The sequence below is a fragment of the Manis pentadactyla genome, chromosome 1 (assembly GCF_030020395.1).
Source record: "Manis pentadactyla isolate mManPen7 chromosome 1, mManPen7.hap1, whole genome shotgun sequence".
In the NCBI taxonomy this organism is placed as follows: domain Eukaryota; kingdom Metazoa; phylum Chordata; class Mammalia; order Pholidota; family Manidae; genus Manis; species Manis pentadactyla.
In genome coordinates, this window is record NC_080019.1 from 96,749,946 (window position 1) to 96,762,030 (window position 12,085).

The following is a 12,085-nucleotide window of genomic DNA, read 5'->3' on the forward strand; positions in this document are numbered from 1 at the left end:
TTGAGGAAACTGAGATTAGATGAGCATCTTGGAGGTAAGTGAAAGGCATAGGTCACCGGAGATCTGCCTTACCTCCAACCCCGGTGGTGTTGCAAGTGGCTTACTCTCATTCCAGTGGCTGCAGTGTTCCAGAAATGGGCCGCAGTGTTCCAGAAATGTATAAGTATGACAAATAACAGGTTTTAAAATATCCTCTAAATAGGGATTATATTGTCAGTTGGGCTGCAGAGGGGGCAGAAAGTTAACAGTCAAAGATGGTTTTCAGATCTGTGTGGCTGACAGGATAAGATCAAAAATAAGATAAAAGTAAATAGTTCATAAAATTATGTCCCTCAGAAGGGTCATTTTGGAAACTCATTTTTTAGAGACAGATTTTATAGAAGTCTATAAGAAGTAGTCCTTTTAAGCACATTTTTTGTGGGAGAAAAAAATAGAGCAGGTATGCAGCTGAAGTCTTTTTCTAGGATTTCAGAGCTTTTTACTTCGTATTTGAAAATCAGCGTAATCAGACAAAATGTGCTACTGTTGTAATACAAATGATCATTTCAGCACATCTGACGTCAGCTTTGGCATTCATAAGAACAATGTAGCTACTCACAGTCTTACCAGACTCATGTAGAAAATCAATTCTATGGGACACAAACTTCACTACAAGTTGATACATATATTTTTTTTGCACATAACAAAAATAGAAAGGAGCACAAAGTCTTTGTTTTTAAAAAAAAAGTCTTTTGTTATCAGCTTCTGTTTTCTCGATGGGAACAGAACTTTATTTAGTCTAGCATAAGGAATAAACATTGTTTACATAAAGATATTCAAATAGGTCATGATGTAGACACTCAAAACTACTATCAAGCTGACTAGCAAACACAAAGTTTGCAAATAAATGTCATTTTGGTTTCACATTTTCCATTTTGGCACAACAGTAGGAAAGCTAATTTGGGAAATTTTAAACTTTCTCTTGAGGTTGCACAAATAGATTGTCCTCCTTCATTCTAAACTGAATAAATTAAAAAATAAAACACATAAACTCACACATTGCCTAAATCTGTGGATGTTCTTGCCAGCTGTTGTGACTTTATTGGGTAATACATTATCAGTGTGATAGTGTATTTGTGAAGATGAATCACACTGTTACACAATTATAGCAACTGTGTCCTGATGATATAGTAACTCAATAATCAAGCAGCAAAAGAAAATTATTTTAGAAATTCTGATTCTACATGATTGTTTTTTAAGTACATTTCATGTACCCTTTAAGTAGGTTGTGGTATAACAGCTCAACAAAAAATGTTTTACCCAGTGCTTCGATTTTATAATTGGGAATAATAAGGGATTTAGAAAAAAGATGGAATTTAGTCCTGGCTTAACTACATTTCTAATTTTCTAGACTTTAATAATTATTCTGAAATTCAGTTTTCCCACTTGTAAAATGGAGATAATAGTTATCTCAGTTATTGTAAGCATAAAATGAGTTTAGGTGTTGGGGAAACCTTGTAAAGCAAGAAACAAAGGCGACTTCACGCAGTGCTTTGGGTTTATGGCCGTATTTGTATCTGACAATTGAACTTTCCAGATATAGATATAAGCACTTGCTGTGTTACCTTAAGCAAGTAAATTAACTTCACTGTGCCTCAGTTTCTTCATCTATAAGTTACTGCTTGATAGGTTTATTCAATTTTATTGAGAAAATGCTTGTAAATTTCTTAATAATGCCTGTTAAATGTAAATGTTTAAGTAAACAAATAATTTTAAAGTTGTCCCTTATTGTATCTTGATCACTGTGATGGTTAATTTTATGTATTACATGACTGAGCCATGGGGTGCCCAGATATTTGTCCAAACCTTATGCTGGGTGTTCTGTGAAGGTTTTTTGGGGGATAAGTATGATATTTAAATCAATAGACTGAGTAAAGCAGATAGTCTTCTTAATGTGGGTAGGCCTCATCCAGTCAGTTGAAAGCCTGACTAGAAGAAAAGGCTGACCCCGTCCAAATAAGGGAATTCCTCTTGCCTGACTGTCTCCAACCTTCAGTTTTTTCCTGCCTTTTAACTCAAACTGAAACATTGGCATATAAAAAATATATATAAATTTTTTTATCTCATATCTAGAGGAAGCCACAGACATGTAATCACTAGGTAAATACTTCATAATTGTGATGCATTATAATAAATAAATATTTGAGTTTTCTTAATTTCAATGCCAAGTGGGAGCAATTTGGTCAGATACAAAAGCAACTCATTAATGATGCAGTAAGTTTCAGCAACAGCATTTCTGCTTTTGATGGAAGAAACTAATTTCTAATGTAGTTGATTCTTTTTTTTTTTTTTAAGATTTGATGAGAATTTACTGTAAGACAGTCGACATAAGGAAATTCTGATATTTCTGTAACAAAACATTCAGTAACAAAGTTTAGTATTATTCTTTTTGACAGTGCTTTCTAGGTAATTAAGCAGGTAATTATATATCAGATAAATAAGCTAAATTAGCCAAATATTTTCTTCAATGAGAAAAAGTTTTTCTGACATGTTCCAGGGATGCTCTGGAACATGTCAGAGTTAACTAGAGGTAAAAGCACTTTTTGAGTTTGATTTTGGGAAGCTGTTAAAAGTTTTAAGGCACTTGCTTAAATAGGATTATAGGTTGCCATGAAGCAATACTTATCCAATTAACTAGAATGACAACAAAGTACTTCAAAGGCAAATAAAGAAGGTTTCACAGTTGTTATCAAAGTTTAGCTTTTAGTCCTTTTAATATTAAGATCTCATTTTCTTAAAGACTCCGACAACTCACTGAGACTTTAAGCATAAGAAACTGCTTTGATAAAACAATTAGAACTTTCTGCAATCTTTCAATATTAAGAGCAGACTAAAAGTTAAGAAAACTTTCGTTTTAATTGAAAACAGAATTCTAATTTTGCTGTGTACTTGATACTGAGACTCATTTGCTTTAATTTTATATAGCATGACCATATTAAATTCTTCTACAAACTCTTTACAACTTTCTTTTTACATTTAGATCTTTCTAAATAAACAGCTGTACTTTAGAACAAAGTTATTTCTACTTCCTCTTATCAAAAGACATATTTTTTAGCATGCAGAAATGTTTTCCTTACTACTTTAAGTAGTTTTGATTAGAACTTAAAACTATTATTTTAACCTTCAGTGAACACTGAAAAATAGGCTACTGTAAACTTACACTAGCATTCTTCAGATTGATACATTTATGAACGTATGTTATCATTTTTGGAAATGTGCTTTATAGCATAATTGCTTATTAGGCACAAAATATGTCTAGATAACTTAGCAAACTTTAAGAATTTGGGTTACTACAAAAATTCTAAGGCTGTTTACATATATATATATATATATATATATACTATTATACATTAATACAGTATTATTAAGATATTTATTTGCTAGGTTTGTTTACTTATTTTTAGCAACTGTGCTAGATTACTTATAAAACCTTTACTGAATGTTAGACAAAGCCAAGCCTTTAAACATTTTATTCTTAAAAGATTTGGCAGATAACATTGACTTAAATGACCTTAGGTAAACTTGGGCAGCTGATAACAACAAGGACATGCCCACCTCAGCCAAACCCAAATTAGCATTAATGCTTAACATTTTTATCAGATTTTCTGGAAGTTTTAGAATGCCCAATTTTCACAAGCGCTTGTTTTTAAATAAAATATTTTTCATCTATACACCTAGACACACAAACGTACAAACTGAGATACAACGACTACAGTCAGCAACATCCCCCACTCAAAAACATATACACAGACAGACAAACCGATATAAAGTCTTGAGTCACTGATATCCAATTGCCTTCCCTCTCCTCAGCTTCCTGTCCGTGGCTTCTGGAACCAGAGGGCGGGAGGAGCATGTTCTTGGGGGGAAGAGGGCGGTGAAGGTGGAAGGAGAGGGGGAGGGGTGGTGCAGCCACCGGAAGAGGAGAGCAGGACGACGGCATGGTTGAGAATGTCTTAAAGATGGTGGTGGAGAGAGGGGGAGGGGATCGCGAGCTGAGGGAGGCGATGACTGAGGATTTCTGGCGGATCAGAAAATAGTCCACGCATCGCAGAGCAGGCTGAGGTCCCGGGTCGGGGAAGGAGGGGGCGGAGCAACCAGTGGCCGGTCGGGGCTCCACGCTCACACTCCTTCCCGGCTTTTTCCGCACCATATGTAAGATAAATTTTAGCCGAAATAAGCAGGTGAAGAGAGGCAACAAAGGGCCAGGTAGTTTATTTGAATGCCACCCCCGGGGTGATGTTCCCACGGCCTGGGTACTACAAGCCAGAGAAGTCACCTGTAGTTGATTCTTATTACTTATAGTTATGTTCTATAAAGTCCTCATAAACAATGGGTTAGCGAATACTGTGCCATTGCTCCTAAGGTATGTCCAGGTTTATGTTCCTGTGAACCTCTGGTCACAACATTTTTGTCAACCAATCAGTGCATAACATTTTTTATGTGTGTTTCTGTTTCAAGTCACCCACTTTATTGTATATATATCTTGCTTCATTAATACTGGACACACTACCAACAGCACTAATTCTTGCTTGAACTAAGCTTCTCCATAAAGACACATGATAGCCTTCTCTCTCTTAGGAACACTGGCCAGCACTTCACACTATACTTAAGGGTCATTTAAAATAGGAAAATCACTAACAGAAAATGCAAAAAAGTGAAAAACATGACACTAAATATATCACACAACTGTTTATAGTTCAAGAGCTGAAACAAGAAGGCAGAGTGTCCCCTTCTTTGACCTCAGCTTGGAATATGTATATCAGGGGACTTAAAATTTTCACCACTTTGTCCAAGTCTGTGAAAGTGATGTAAATATGATGCATTTAAAGACAAATTTTAGCCAAAAGGAAATAAAAAACACAGAATCCATGAATAAAGAGGATCAATAGTATTTCTACATTATAAGTATTTTCAGTATTTCAATATTTCTATTTGTAATTTATATAGTTAACTAGATAATTCTTGTTAAGTTCCTAGAACATGAATTTTAGAGAAAATTATTTGAATCAATGTGCTCTCAAGTAAGAAAATCGGAAACCTTTAACATAGTTTTAGTGGCACAGATGAAGTCATTAGGAATAACACATTGCAAGAAGTTGCAAGAAAAGTAACTTTGAACCAGTAAAATACAAATTAAACTTAGAGTTATAAAGACTTGTGATTGTAGAAAAAATTTAGAGAATCCCAAAGCATGGGCAAATTTTCATGCTTTAGGTTGCATAACTTTATTGATTCAAAACAATTGGTGTGTTCAAGAGCATTCCTAGCAGAAACCAGAGATTTAATTATTCTAGTTCACTGTTTAAAGTATGCAAAGCAAAGGCAGAAATCCACAAGTGTGCTTCATTCACAACTGAAGTGGTCACTTTGGTGTCAGTTATGAAAAATCCAGCAACACCCACTTCTAAGGATTGTGTTGAAACTGGGCTTGAGAAGTATTACTAAGTCATGTAATTTAAGTACAATAGCCTTAAAACAGTAAGCATGGGAGGATGTTTGAACATTAATGATCATTGAATTTTAAAAAAATTGTCCAATATTGCCAAATAATTAGTAGTAAGTGCAGAATATTATAGAGATAAATGTCATGATTAGACACATCTGGCTTCAAAACCCATTGCCGCTACTGTGAAGATGAGTGATTTCAACCCCAGTAATAAACTTACTGAACCTTATTTTCCTCCTAAGTAGCTGGACATAAAATAGAATGGTGACCTCTGCTATTAGTTCTGGAGGAACATTACCTGGGTTAGATTCCCAGTTCTAGCACCTACCAGCTATTTGAGAAAAGTATTGTCTTCTCAAAATGCACCTTTCACATCAGTTTAAAAGTTTGATAATAAGATTGTATCAGTCTGGATTCAGTTGCAAATACAGAATCTGTTCTAAGTAGGTCAAACAGAAACAATTTACACTAAAGAGCTTTTAGAAACATTGAAAAGACTGAATAAACAAAGTCTATGCTTGCCTGAACAGAATATATTTTACCACTGGGCCACATTTCCCTATCTGCAGTTAAAGCTCCCTGTAGCGCTACTGTAAAGGTAACCAGCTCGCAGGGATGCCAAGTGATGTTTAAATTTTTGAACCAAACACAGTGACATGTGTTGGACACCATGGAAACCACTCCTATTAAGTCGTTTTGACCTATTTAATAAATGGAACATAATATATGTGTTAAAGATGATACTGTATGAACATTACATGAATTTTAGAGTTTAAAGTCCTATGAGTACTGTGAAAAAAAAGTACTGAAACACTAGGGGCACTTGAACCAAGAAATTGTGGAAACTTTTGTCATAGGTTATTACTCAGCTCACAGAATCATTGGAAAAGCTGCATAAATGGATTCTATGCCACGCTTCTAAGAAGGTGTCATAAAATTCACATTGCACAGATGGGCCAGCTTGCAGTGGTACTGCTGCTGCCTCCCAGACTGGTAAACTATCAGCACAGCTGCTGGCCACAGAATTGCTAAAACCTACATGCTTTGCCTCTGTCCCTACTTGGTTCTGACTTTATGCTTCACATGAATACATCTGATTTGCAGACCCTAAATCACATCTAGCTCACCATTTAAGCTTCAACCAATTGAAATTATATAAAATTAAACATTCAATTCCTTGCTCATACGAGGTCAATAGGCTCACTTCAAGTACCCAATAACCATAGGTGGCTGGGGGCTACTGCAACGGGCCAGTGCAGAAACCGGATATTTCCATTGGCACAGGCAAGTGGCACTTGGTGTTGTCATTAGCTCTACGTATTTGTCACAGCTTTATTGGGATCTTTTTCTACTTAGAGCATCTTTGTTCTGTTTGCTTCCTCTGTTCCACATAGCAAAACTTTTACATAAACTCAGATTTCTGTCTTTCTGGTTCCAGAAAGATTTCAGATTCCTCAAAATCTGTTTTTTTTCAGCTTTTATCTCTGTCTTTGTGACTCCTTCTGATTTACTATTACAGATCAAAGTTTTCAGCCTCAGCACTCTTGGTATTCTAAGGCTTGTTAATTTTTCTTGGGCGGGGGTGGGGGTGGGGGTGGGGAATGGGGTTCTGTTCTTTACGTTATAGCATCACTGAGCTCCGCCCACTGGATTCCAGCAGCACCCTGCCCTGAGTTGCAATAGACACTGCCAATGCCTACTGGGGGAAAAAACACCCACTAGTAGAGAAGGTCCATGCATATTAAAGCTGATAAGTTTCCCTTAAAACAGTCACACTCCGAAAAATGTATATTCCAGTTACCAAGGAACAGCTTCTTTTTCTCATTTCTCTTTTTGCCAAATTGTTATTTTTTCTTCTCCTTTCTCTCTTTCTCTTCCTCTCCTTTCTTTTCTCTCTCTCCTATGTATTGTTTTGCTTTTAAATTACTGAAACCACGATGTTCCTGTCACACACATAAAGCTACCCCTTGGGTATAGGATCTCAAGAATTAATTACTTTATAAATACCTCCCTGTAAATTTTATTGATATACACATTTTTCCCTTCCCAGAACAATCACAGTCCAGAGTCTATAGCAATTTATGAAGATTGGTCAGGCTAGCAGTATGCTTGCCACCTTTCAGCACTAAAAAAAATACATAATAAGGGAATTAATGTAATTAGTAAATACATAAACAGCAGATAGTATGAGGTAGTCCAGAAGGGAATGCAGTGAGCATCTACAAGAATCTGCTTGTAGAAGACTGAAAGTGCCTTGGAATGGTGCCAAACAAATTGTTTATAATACAATGCTTTTCAAATTTGATTACACATAGAATCACTTGGTAAACTTAGATATGCTACCCAAACCTGGATCCACTCCCAAGATTCTGATTAAATATATGTGGTGGAGACCAGAAATAAAATTTTTTAAGCTTCTCAAGTGATTCTAAGATATATCCAGATTTGCTAATCTTTGCAATATAGGATATCAAAGGGTGGTGTATGTGCATGTGTTAGGAGGCAGAGGGGGAGGGAGAGCCAGAATATTGGTTTGTATGATGTAGATTAGTTTCTATTCAATAGGATTAGGATATGTGCTTTAGAAATTATAATTTCTTCAATCCCTCCTTTGATTGTTATACATAGTCAAGTTTAAAAAATAGTTTCATACATCAGCGGTTACCAAAGGGAAAGCGGGTGGGGAGGGTGGGTGGGAAAGGAGGGAGAAGAGGATTAAGGGGTATTATGATTAGCACACATAATGTAGGCGGGGAGGGGGTATGGGGAAGGCAGTACAGCACAGAGAAGAAGACAAGTAGTGATTCAGTAGCATTTTACTATGCTGATGGACAGTGACTATAATGGGGTATGTGAGGGGAACTTAATAATAGGGGTGAATGTAGTAACCACAATGTTGCTTATGTGAAATCTTCATAAAATTGTATACCAATGATACCTTAATAGAAAAAGGACACAAAAAAATTAAAAGAAATAGTTTCATAGCAGTCACCTGCAATGAAATATTGCCTCTGTGTCAGCTAACCTCAAAGTGGGAAGGCCCCCTATGCACTGGCAGATGGACGTAGAAACTTAGACGAGAGCGAAAGGTGATCCATAGATGTGATCAGAAGTAGGGGAGGCTGCCCTGGGGAGCAGGTTCCAGAGGCAGAGCCCCAGGCCAGAAAACAAGGTCAGATCAAGGAAAGCGGTCATTGTTTAGCAAAGGTTCTCAATGATCATAACAGAAATATAAGTCAATGAAGTGGTAATGAAGAATAAGGCAAAAATGAAATGTACAAGTCCTACAAGGCAATTGGGTGGACTTGAGGCTGAGCCATGTACTGTTGTGATTTATGGCATCCCTTCCTAGTAATCAGAGTAAGCCCTGAGATTGAGGGTGTAGGTTAAATGACATAAGGTTAGGATATTGGGAGTCTGCTAGTAAAAGTGGGTAGAGCAAGAAACCCCCAAATACTTTGCATCTTTTGATTTATTCTGTATCTATTCTTCTATTTCTACACAGGATAAAATGTGGGATTTTCCTCAGACCCGTATCATTTTTCATTTTGAAAATATTATGCTTACAATATTTTCATTTTTAACCAGATTAAGTTATTGTTAGCTCAGGCAAAACTTCTAGATTAATTAAAACTATTCCATTTATGAAAAAAATAAGCTATTAATATCTCAGAGTTTTTTTTAATGTTTTTGAATCTTCAGGTAGAAGCATTAACACTCCATTATGATCCAAGTCTATTCTGTTTTTAATTTTCCAAAGTAGCAACAGATATTTCCTCCCTTGAAATGTATTTTAGCTTTTTGTATTAGATAGTACATAAAAGATGGGTCAAAAAATCTTAGGAGGGAGCACTTAACTTACCCTTAATTAGTAGCAGTTATTAACTAACTAATGTTTACATTTGAAAGGCTTTTGACAAATCCCTTTTTTGTCACACAATGAAACAACCAACATCTTTTTTTTCTTGACTCATTTATAACTTGATATTCAATTCTTTTATTTTAAAGAGACTCACTTCATATATTAAAATATTTCTTTGTATTCCAAAAGCCATACAAATTTAGGTAAAGGTTTTCTTTGACTATGGGCAATTTAGACGAACATTTTGTCAAAGTTCAAAATTCTAGTTGGTGCCTTTTTTCTCCTACTGTTTTTTAGCCAAATATGTCAGCTTCTCCATCTCACAGTGTTCAATTTTCTTCCTTTTATCTTTCCTTCCTTGACATATAGTATTGTACAAACAAATGACTAATTGCTAAAGCTACACTCATTTGGGACTTACAGAGCCTCTTTATCATCTGATCAAAGTGCACTCTGTTCTGCTTGCCAAGGGAAAATAGTTTTGTGTTATTTCACAATTAGTATGAAAGTCCTGTTCTGTTACAAATTCAAGACTTATTCCTCCAGGTGTACATGTTTGTTTGAAGAAAGAACAAAAATAAAATATTTAAAAGCTATTTTAAAAAAAATCTAGCTCAAAGAGTTACAACTGTAGCTATTAACATTAATGGCTGTTGCTGCAGCAATGACACTTGCTGTTTCCTCTTCTGGAGTTTATCTACTGGTCTCTTCAAAGCTGGGTCCTTCTTATTATTCAGGTATCATTCAAAAAATATCTTCTCAGTCCTTCTCTGAACATCTAATTTATATTTATTGTCTTATGGTATTTTCTGCAAACCATTGAAATGATCTCATTCTTGCATCACTTTGTTCATATTTTATTTTTTCTCTTTCACAGCTCTGTTTCTCCTTAAGAATAAGATTTGGTTTGTTTTGTTCACCACAGTTTGCTAACCATTAAGAAATATGCCTGGCACTTAATTATTATTTATTGAATGAATGTGAAGTAGATTTTATTACTAAACAATATATTACTCCTAGGAAAAATTTGTTATTATTAATGAGACTTGTGCCAGAGAAAGTTTTGAAGCGCATGTTCTCAGTGCCAAGACAAAGCAGCGGATTTCTACATGGTCATCATTAGACAATGTCTACTCAGTGTTTTTTGAAATGTGGGTACATATGGACTACCCCTATCAGAACCATTTGGGCTACTTCAACTCTGACTTACTGAATCTCTTGAAAAATGGAACAAGAAATCCTGTATTTTTAAACAAGACCTCTGGGATATGTTTATGTAGAGTTTGAGAACTACTATCTCATGTACCTTGATACCTGGACTGATAAATCTTCTAGGAATAATATTCTTTCAGAAAGAATTCAACTCTGTGAAAAGGGGAACATAACCTCATAAATCATGAGTTTTGTGGTTTGTGCCTATCCATGTAACTTCAATTTCTTCCCTCTCAGGTGAAAGTAAGTTTAACTCTTGAAAAAAATGTTAAAATCTGTGAAAATCACTTATTTTGAAATTACTTTTTCTGAAACCTTTTCATTGCTTATTCTTGCCTCAGGCAGCAAGCTCTTTCTCTGTTCAGACCCAGAATGATGTTTACATTCTTTAAGGAGTTTCCCTATTAAAATCGAAATGAAACAAAACAGACTAAAAAATCTTCCTGTCAGTTTTTACACTCTATTTTTTTATTTTTATTTTATTATTCCTCAAGAGAAATGAACATCCGTGAGTTAAGGTATAAATTTAAGCCTTACATCTCTAAGAATAAAATAAAAGCTTTGCCTCAAAGAAACGGAATTCCAGTCACCAAAACATTGATAGACAAATCATTTGTAAGTGTGTTGCCAGGGGCAGGGAGTTCTTATAAAATCACATCAAGAGTAATCCTCAGGCAAATACAATTAACTGTTTTTGAGACAGTCTCGAGGGGATTTGATTTTATCAGAGAAAGGGAGGCATAGGTAAGGATTAGCGGTCATGTAATATAAATGGTGATGTGCTAAAAGGCAATAACCACTGGTGTTGGAAGCATCTACTTTTTCATATGAATTTTATCCCACAGGTGGAGTTTGTGCCATTACCCTACTCCAACCAAAGCAGTAAATTTGGGCAGAGTTTGGGAATACATTTGTCTTTTTTTTCTCAGTATTGCAGTACTATAATTCACAACTTCTCTAAGTTTTACCTTTAGAACACATCTCTAAGTGTCTTTTATTATTACAATCATTCCTGGCATGGGAAATCACTGAATATTAAAATACATGTACTTTATTAATAGAACTAATTTGAGATTGAATCTGCCCAGCACATTATTTCTTTGCTACCAGGTAGCCAGCCTCCTCGAGCTGAGGTCTATTTATGCTTTATATGAACTCAGTGCTAATCCTACTTTGAGAAAAAAATCAACCAATAGGATTATTAGTTTGCATTAATAGCAATGTATAAATATTAATTATAATATTTCCAGAATCTCTCACCTGGCTTTAGTTTCAACAGGTGTTTTCAAGAGGTGGAGAGAAGTAGTCCATCTCTATATCAATGGGTAATTAGGTGGGCAAGTGAGGCCTTATCTGGACTGGAGAGGATGTGGGAAGGATTTGCTCACTTCTATTGTAGCAAGAGAGAGATGCGGGATGACTCCTTGTAAGCAATAAACGGGTTTTAAACTTTATTTCTCCCTTTGAATGATTTCCATTTCAAAGGCATTTTTACCCAGGACTTTCCCCTTCCCGAATTTACATCT